Source organism: Danio aesculapii, chromosome 3, assembly GCF_903798145.1.
Source record: "Danio aesculapii chromosome 3, fDanAes4.1, whole genome shotgun sequence".
Taxonomy (NCBI): Eukaryota; Metazoa; Chordata; class Actinopteri; order Cypriniformes; family Danionidae; genus Danio; species Danio aesculapii.
This window is the reverse complement of record NC_079437.1, coordinates 33322235-33332731: the sequence shown is the minus strand read 5'-3', so window position 1 is coordinate 33332731 and position 10497 is coordinate 33322235.

Sequence of the window (10497 nt, the reverse complement as noted above, 5' to 3'; positions counted from 1 at the left end):
TTTAAAATTACTAAAGACACTTCCAGCAACACAGTGACTCTGAGTGGACAGAATATGCGGACTGAGGACACAGCTGTGTATTACTGCGCCAGAGAGAAATCCCACAGGGATACAAAACACAAGAAGATCTGTTCAACAACAGAACATCCTCAAGATAAACTGCACTACTGGAATACGAACACTCATCTTCAACTCATTCCTATTATTATTATTAAACTTTTTTATACAAGTCTGTATGTGTTCATTAATATTGCAAATTTGTAACATTAAGTAACAAATAAGAAACTGACATATGATGAGAAATGACTTATGGACCTAATTGTGTGTATATTTGGTGTAATCGAATAGTACAATGAAGAGCTGTAATCTTTTGCAATGTGCAAAGTAAGTCAAGTTAGTCAAGCATTAATTTCACATAAAACATCAATAACAGGTGACGCGGTAGCGCAGTAGGTAGTGCTGTCGCCTCACAGCAAGAGGGTCGCTGGTTCGAGCCTCGGCTGGGTCAGTTGGCGTTTCTGTGTGGAGTTTGCATGTTCTTTCAGCGTTTGTGTTGGTTTCCTCCAGGTGCTCCGGTTTCCTCCACAGTCCAGTTTGTGTGTGTCCTGCAAACTTCGTAACAACATTTGTGTGTGGCTCATTGTTGCAGAAAGGCTTGAATAAACTCCATCACAAATACATCAAATAAACTGACTTGGTATTTTTGACTAATGAGTTGGATTTCTGCTTCATCTGTCTCTGTCTCTGACTGCTGTTTGAGGTAATGCAGTAAAAGCAGACGCACATGTGGGAACGGGATGGAGAGAAGCAGCTCATTTGTATTTAAAGGCACAGGTTACAATAACAGCTACACATTGATTTGAGCTCAAAATGGGCATAATCTGCATCTTATAATAATAATCTGAAAGCTTAAGAGCTGAAACTTTATAGACATGCTCTGGAGACAACAAAGACTTATCTTACATCTTGTAAAAGGGATAAAATAGGAGCCCTTTAATATAAGTTTGTGCCTGTGTTCAGTCCCTATGCACAGCACAATCTAGTAACTGTGATGCAGAAAACAAAAAAGCAGCTGCAATCATTCTATAAAATGCACATATTCTCCTTTGTGCAAGAGACATTTTAAGGATGTTTTAAGCATTTTTAATTCCTGTGGAAAATAGAAAAACAACATTAGAGTTTAACAGACACAGGATGCACTTGTTCTCACATGAGGCCTCTATTTTCTGTTTGTTTTTTATTACTGTTATCTAAACTGTTTGATTCAGTTATCAGAATACGCATCACTTTTCATAGCTGACACTGCAAACAATTTGAGAACACGTGGAGGCAATATCTACAAATAATAAAAGTGCCAATAACACATTTCTTAATTTGCATCTAATTTTCATAGAATTCTGTATTAATCATACAAGTCAACAGAGGGTCAACAAAAAGACTGAAATTTGTTTACTCAAACTCGTACTGGCCCTTTAAATACTTTGTCCTTTAGTCATGACTGCACTTTGTGATGCTCCCAATGCAAATTCAATCAACCCTTCTCATCAGTTCAGTATTTATGTGCTTCTGATTGGATCAGGATCATTTACTTCAGCTTCAAGATGAAGAATGCTCTCTGCTTACTGCTGCTCTCATTCAGTCTACATCGTGAGTTTTAAACACACATCTATTATCAGTTCTAGTATAAACATTACAAATGAATTTTGCATTTTCTTTTTAGGTATAAAATGTGAAAGTATGGAGTCGATTGAAAGCTCAGTTCAGAAAAAGCCTGGAGAAACTCTGACTCTGTCCTGTAGAGGATCCGGGTTCACCTTTAGCTCCTATTTCATGCACTGGATCAGACAACAAGCTGGAAAACCTCTTGTGTGGATTGGAGGCACTGGCTATGGCTATGCTGAATCTTTTAAAGGAAGAGCTGAAATCACCATAGATAATTCAAAGAGTATGACATATCTGAAACTATCAGGCCTGACAGCAGAAGACTCAGCCGTGTATTACTGTGCAAGACAATCACAGTGATACAAAGATCTTGAAGAGCTGAACAAAAACCACTGTGAGTGTTTCATCTCTCGTCACTGGAGCTCAACAGGTGGCAGCAGAGAATAAAAAATCCTTGTTCTGTCACAGTGAACCGTTGAAGTTACAGAGAATAATAACACAAAAGATCAAATATTAAAAAAATGTCAAAAGCAAATCTGTATACTTTTCTTTAACTCTATTGTCTAATGTGTAGATTTGCAGTTCCAGGTAAACATTATTCAGTGTGTTTATACTTTATAAGCAACAGCAGTGACTAAAAGTACAGAATATGATGACAATTTTGAAAGGATGAAAATTATCTCATGCATTTGTTTCTGTTGCAAACCATGTCTTTTTTCTTTAAAAGGGCCCAGGCAAATACCAAATGCACAGAAGTGTTTATAAAAAATGGCTGAAATGTTTGTGGATTTTTTGGGGGGAGGGGTTTGCAGCGTGGTTACATATTGATGAAGCTCTTTCTTGATTGGTCAGTTTGAGTGTCTCATTTTTTTTTGAGATTTGGTCACATGGTCAAATTGGATTCTTACGTTTATGTCTATATGTTGATGTGGTTATGATGATCAATAAAACAGGAATGGGAAGTGGAGTTACTGAAATGCTCAGTCATCTTCAAAATAATAATGAAAAAAAAACATTGAAGCTTCGAAAGTTCTCATTCCAGGATGATTTATAAAATTGCTGCAATGAACATTAAATATTCCAAAAATGTAGAAGGGATTGTGTTTTAACCCAGTGTTTCCCAACCCTGTTCCTGAAGGCACACCAACAGTACACATTTTCAACCTCTCCCTAATCAAACACACCTGAATCACCTAATTAGAACATAAGAAGAGACTCCAAAACCTGAAGTTAATTAGTCAGGTAAGGGAGACATCCAAAATATGTACTGTTGGTGTGCCTCCAGGAAAAGGGTTGGGAAACACTGTTTTAACCCACAGTGCTGTAAGATCTTAATATTGGACTTTGAAGCTCAACCCAAATGTAAATGAGACTATATACAGTATTTCTACCAGCAGCATTCACTGACATTGTATCAGTTTGTTTTCCTGCATCATTTGCAATGGCAAACATTTCTCTTTTCTTTTTTCTCCTGCTGTGCTTTACTAGTATGTATAGACAGTCTATTTTATATATTAATATTTCATTCTGGCCACAGATTTCTGTAATAAATGTACTGTATATGATTATGCTGACAGGTCATTGTAATTTTCAGTTGTTGTAGGTGTAAGTGGTCAGAGTCTGGAGTCCATCCCGTCAAGTTCTGTGACTAAAAAGCCTGCAGAAACTTTAAATCTCTCTTGTAAAGGATCTGGATTTGATTTTGGACAGTATGGCATGCACTGGATCAGACAGTCTACAGGGAAAGCACTGGACTAGATTGGGGCTATCTGGTATGATGCCAGTAAAACAGTGTATGCGAAAAGTGTTGAGGGACGAATAGAGATCACCAGAGACAACTTAAACAACATGGTGTATCTGAATCTCTCTGGTCTGAAAACTGAAGATTCTGTAACAGAGAAAAAAAACTCCCTCAAAACCAGCTGATGATGCTTGAGCACAACTTTTATATTAAAAAGAAAGACCTGCTGCTGAAATATTGTATTTAAAAAAGAAAAGCTATTTGAAGGGATAGTTCACCTCAAAATAATAATTAAAAAAATGACTATTTACTGTCATCTCATGTGATTATAAACCTTTTCTTTTGGACACAAAAGAAGATTTTTTGAGGAATGTTGGAAACCAGTAGCCATTGATGTCAATAAAGGGCAAAGGAAATTATGGAAGTCACAGTTTTCACCATCTAAAAAAAGTATATCATTTTTTTGTGATTAACGGAAGAAAAAACAAGTGAAGGATGAATAAACAATGAGAGATTTTTTTTGTGTTAACTGTCTCTTTAAATGCTACTTAATTAAAAGCCAATAAACATGCCCTCATTTTGTCTTCATAAACAATCCACCCATATAATCATGTCAACTTCATCATATGAAGAGTGTAAAACGAGAACAAAGCCCACAATGTACATACTTAAAATGATACTGTGGATGTTTATTTACTGTTTTGCATATGCATAACTGTATGCAAATCTTCCTCTTCCTCTTTCATTGAGTGTTATAATGGAATGCAGCATCTTGTTCTCAAACGTCTGAAACCATGACCTCCTCATCTCTCTGCTTGTTTCTGCTTCTTGCAGCTGTCTCCCGTAAGTCTTCAGTGTCTATAGAAACTGTTAAATTATACAAAATGTTTTCACGTCTCAGGACATATTTCTTCCTCAGGTGTCCATTGTGTTGAACTGATCCAGAATGATTCTATTGTCTTGAGGCCTGGTCAGGTTTTGACTCTGTCCTGTAAAATCTCTGGATATTCAGTGACTGAGACCTACTGCACAAATTTCATACGACAAGCTGCAGGAAAAGCTCTGGAATGGATTGGAATTATCTGCTATGATGGAAGCTTAGCCTACAAGGATTCTCTAAAAAGCAAGTTCAGCATCACCAGAGACACTTCCAGTAACACAATAACACTGCAAGGAAATAATATGAAAGCTGAAGACACAGCTGTGTATTATTGTGCCAGACGTACACAGTGACAGATGACAGCAGCCTCCCTGTGCAAAAACACTATTGTACATATAAATTAACAAATATAGGGGGTTTTCTTCTGCTTTTAGATATATAGTATTATTTGTGTCAACAAAGTCAATAAAGGCATTCATCTGCATGGTATTGACTTAGCTTTAAGTTCATGTCAGGCTCAAAATTAGTTGTAAATTGTCAGAGTTACTGTGTCTGATAGTCAATAGTTTTTTTTTCACTTTTGATGTTGTTACTGTTAATTGGAGTCAATGAGAGTCTCATTTGCAGATGTGAGTCAGTTAATGAACAAGTGTTGAACAGTATTGCACAAACACCAATAGATGGCAATAATGCACCACAAAAAAATAGTTTTATATTTCATTCTTCAGCATTTCATAATTTTATTCTATTCATATTTGAATATTACGTGATTAAAAACATTAATTAATATCCATGAAAGAAAGTAAAAGCAAAACAATTCACAAAGATTCATTTTATTTCTTAACATAATTTTTTTTTAAAGTCATCCTCATTCGTGCAGATCTAAAATATTAACCATAAGAAAAACCTAATCTGGACCAAACACACATCAGCCTATCATATCACCAGTTCTCGGATTTTAATATATGCAAATCACCTCCCTTCTTTAAATGTCTTGGAGATTCTTCCTGAACAGACATTTTGGAGATAAAGTTAATCTTTCTGGATTAAACACACGCAGGTTTAAAATGTTTCGTATATTTGTGATTCTGAGCATTTTATCATGTAAGTTTCTGCACAGAATATTCATTAAGAGTGCAAACAATGTCATATTATAATATCTTCATTGATGCTGCTGTTTTTATCTACAGGTATTGAATGTCAGACATTCACTCAGTCTGAAGCTGTGGTTAAAAAACCAGGAGAGTCTCATAAACTTACATGTTCAATAACAGGATTTACATTCAGTGATCTTCGTTTGAGCTGGATCAGACAGAGCCCTGGAAAAGCACTGGAGTGTATTGCATACATCAGCACATACAGTTTTCCTATTTACTATTCTCAGTCAGTCCAGGGAAGGTTCACAGTGTCCAGAGATGATTCCAGCAGTCAATTGTACCTGCAGATGAACAACCTCAAGGCTGAAGACACTGCTGTCTATTACTGTGCCAGAGAAACACTGTGAATGAGTTCAAGCTCAAAGCAATACAAAAACCACTTCCTCACTCACATAATGTACACTCAAGTTGAAATCTGATTTGTCACCTGTATTATTTCTCCCAAAATATTTTATGTTTGCAAAATTAAATTTATGTATGCAGTTTTTAAGTTCTCCCGTTTTCCTCTGGGAGCTCAGGTTTCCTTCACAGTCCAAAGACATGCGCTAGATGAATTGAATAAACTAAATTGGCCATAGTGTAAAAGAGTGTGTGTGAGTGTGAGTGTGAGTGTGTGTGTGTGTGTGTGTGTGTGTGTGTGTGTGTGTGTGTGTGTGTGTGTGTGTGTGTTTCCCATACTGGGTTGCAGCTGGAAGGGCATCTGCTCTTGTGGTGGAGTGGGGTGAACTCTCAGCAGTGGGTCTCAAAGCCCCTGAGACAGGCGCTATGTCTGTTACAACACACATACCTGACAGTGGGGCAGTCAGTTGTCCAATCAGTCCAAACATTGACGGAAACACACACACAAACCAGGCAGGCTGGAATGCAACACAGGATCAGCATTCACCCTCAGCCACGAAACAATTAGCAAACCGCTATGCTAACGGCACCTTACCTGGAAGCCACTGCCGGCGCACACACACACCCACACAGGAAGTGGAATTCAGAGCATGCCTCATGACAGGCTACAGCCCTTAACACTAAAGGGAGTACCCTGCACTGATTGGTCATTGCAGACATCAATCACCATCACTTACCTCATGCATTTTATCACACTCTGTAAAACATTTGCAGGAATAGTTGCAAGTTCATTCTGCTGTGGTGACCTCTGATAAATAAGGGACTAAGCTGAAGGAAATTTTATGAATGAATGAATATAAACTCAAGACTGAGCTCCATATTACTAAACACAAGACTCTCAATCTCACACAAGCTCTCCAATGGCAACAAATGCACTTTAAAGAGCAATGATTATATGCTTGCAACACAACTTACTAATAAAAATGATATGATTACTCTAATAATTACTCTATACTCTAATGATTATTCAAATTTACTGTAAATATTCACGAAGTTTACACTGAGATTATGTAGCGGTTGTGAACAAAACAAATAAAGAAAACCAGTCATGACAGCAATAATATTCTCCAGTCTGCCATGTTTAAGGCTTATAGCTTAATAAACTAATGTATTTTTTCTTGTAATTTAAGCATATTTAAGTCATTATGGCTGTGATGATTTAATGAGGTACTGAGATATGCAAAAATTAATATGCAAATATTTCTTCTCCTCTATATGTCAGTAGTGTATTTGAGTTAAGATGGAAAGAAGCAGTTGGTTCTCACTCAACACCTCTAACCATGGTCTCCTCATCCTTTTGTCTATATCTGTTGCTGGCTGCTGGCTCTTGTAAGTCTTCATATTTTATACTATGAAGATACTTAAATGATTTTAAAAAAAGGCTTCACTAAATTTCATAATCTCTTTAAACATGCAATTTCCCCCCAGATGTCCACTGTGTTGAACTGACCCAGACTGATTCTATTGTCTTGAGGCCTGGTCAGGTTTTGACACTGTCCTGTAAAATCTCTGGATATTCAGTGACTGACAGCAGCTACTGGACCCACTGGATACGACAGGCTGCAGGAAAAGCTCTAGAATGGATTGGAGAGATTGGTGCTGACAGCACCACATATTATAGTGATAAACTGAAAAGTAGATTTAAAATTACTAAAGACACTTCCAGCAACACAGTGACTCTGAGTAGACAGAATATGCGGACTGAGGACACAGCTGTGTATTACTGCGCCAGAGAGAAATCCCACAGGGATACAAAACACAAGAAGATCTGTTCAACAACAGAACATCCTCAAGATAAACTGCACTACGGGAATACGAACACTCATCTTCAACTCATTCCTATTATTATTATTAAACTTTTTTTTTATGCAAGTCTGTATGCGTTCATTAATATTGCAAATTTGTAACATTAAGTAACAAATAAGAAACTGACATATGATGAGAAATGACTTATGGACCTAATTGTGTGTATATTTGGTGTAATTGAAAAGTACAATGAAGAGCTGTAATCTTTTGCAGTGTGCAATCAGTAAAACTAATAATGAAATAAACTAATAATGATTTAGTAAAACATTTATAAAGACATTAAAACATAATAAGTGTTTACATAACTAAAACAAAATAATAAAAAATAAATCTAAATATTTTACTGAGCAGATTAAAAAAAAAGAGCAGGATGATTGATTTTTACATTAATTGGATGCTTGATACTTTTTGAACTGAGAAATTGGGTGATTCTTACGTCTATGTCATTATGATGATGTGGGTATGATGATCGATAAAACAGGAATGGGATGTGGAGTTACTGAAATGCTCAGTCATCTCCAAAATAATAATGAAAAAAAAAACATTGAAGCTTTGAATGTTCTCATTTCAGGATGACTTCTAAAATTGCTGCAACGAACATTAAATATTCCAAAAATGTAGAAGGGATTGTGTTTTAACCCACAGTGCTGTAAGATCTTAATATTAGACTTTGAAGCTCCACCCAAATGTAAATGAGACTATATACAGTATTTCTACCAGCAGCATTCACTGACATTGTATCAGTTTGTTTTCCTGCATCATTTGCAATGGCAAACATTTCTCTTTTCTTTTTTCTCCTGCTGTGCTTAACTAGTATGTATAGACAGTCTATTTTATATATTAATATTTCATTCTGGTCACAGATTTCTGTAATGAATGTACTGTATATGACTATGCTGACAGGTCATTGTAATTTTCAGTTGTTGTAGGTGTAAATGGTCAGAGTCTGAAGTCCATCCCGTCAAGTTCTGTGACTAAAAAGCCTGCAGAAACTTTAAATCTCTCTTGTAAAGGATCTGGATTTAATTTTGGACAGTATGGAATGCACTGGATCAGACAGTCTACAGGGAAAGCACTGGACTGGATTGGGGTTATCTGGTATGATGCCAGTAAAACAGTGTATGCGAAAAGTGTTGAGGGACGAATAGAGATCACCAGAGACAACTCAAACAACATGGTGTATCTCAAACTCTCTAATCTAAAAACTGAAGATTCAGCTGTTTATTACTGTGCAGGAGCACAATGACCCAAAATAAGCACCCAACTGTACAAAAACATGCCACAGAAAAATAAAACAGAGAAAAACACCCTCAAAACCAGCAGATGACGCTGGAGCACAAGCTCTTAAAAGGGTTGTTCACCTCAAAATTATAATACAAAGTCGCCATTTACTGTCACCTCATGTGATTATAAACATTTTCTGTTGGACACAAAAGAAGATATTTTCTGGAATGTTTCTAACCAGTAGCCATTGACGTCAATAGTAGCATAAATAAAAAATATCTTCTTTTGTGTTAAACGGATGAAAAGACTCAAACATGTTTGAAACAAGTGGAGGATGAATAAACACTGACATAATTTTCATCTTTTGGAGACATTGAACTGTCTTTTTAATTGCTACTTCATTAAAGGCCATTACATGTATACTGTTTATATAACAGGCATTAATAAAATTGGTCTCAAGTTGTCTTAATAAACAATCCACCATCTAATCATGCCAACTTCATCTTTAAAAAAAAAAAGTAAAATGAGAACAAAGCCAATCATGCTAAATTTGATATACTTAAAATGATATGCTTATTTACTGTGGTAAATACTGTATGAATAACATATGCAAATCTTCCTCTTCCTCTTTCATTGAGTGTTATAATGGAATGCAGCATCTTGTTCTCAAACGTCTGAAACCATGATCTCCTCATCTCTCTGCTTGTTTCTGCTTCTTGCAGCTGTCTCCCGTAAGTCTTCAGTGTCTATAGAAACCGTTAAATTATACAAAATGTTTTCACATTTCTAACCTTTCAGGACATATTTCTTCCTCAGGTGTTCACTGTATTGAACTGACCCAGCCTGATTCTATTGTCTTGAGGCCTGGTCATGTGTTGACTCTGTCCTGTAAAATCTCTGGATATTCAGTGACTGACAGCAGCTACTGTACTAACTTTATACGACAGGCTGCAGGAAAAGCTCTGGAATGGGTTGGAGCAATATGTGGTGATGGTAACACATATTACAGCGATAAACTGAAAAGTAGATTCACAGTTAGCAGAGACTCTTCCAGCAGCAGCGTGACTCTGAATGGACGGAATATGCAGACTGAGGACACGGCTGTGTATTACTGCGCCAGAGAGACACAGTAACACAGAGCACTTTCTGCCCTGTTCAAAAACCACACTAACACTGATCCAGATTTTATTCAGTGTTCACAAACAATAAATAAACGAGTCCTGTAAAACTGTACATTTAGAAATTTGAATAAAATTAAAGAGGTTTTACACATGAAATGAATTGTTTCTTTGGTCCCACTTTATGTTAGGTGGCCTTAAAAAATATGCAGTGGAATAAAAAAATACAATCTACACACAGTGTTCATAATGTATTGCAGAACACTTCGAGTGCTTTTGAGGTAGGATACGGGTAGGGTTTGAGAAGGGATCAGTGGGTTTAGATCTAAGGTAGGTTTAAGGGTGGGTTAAGGTGTAAGAAATGGTCAACAGTGTAATTAAAAATGTTTACAGAAATGAATCACAGATGTAGTTACTTGCAGATATTTCATCATCCATAAGTACAATGTAAAACACGTATTACACAATAAATACTACATTGTAACAAATGATTAGTTTCAGTGTAAGTAC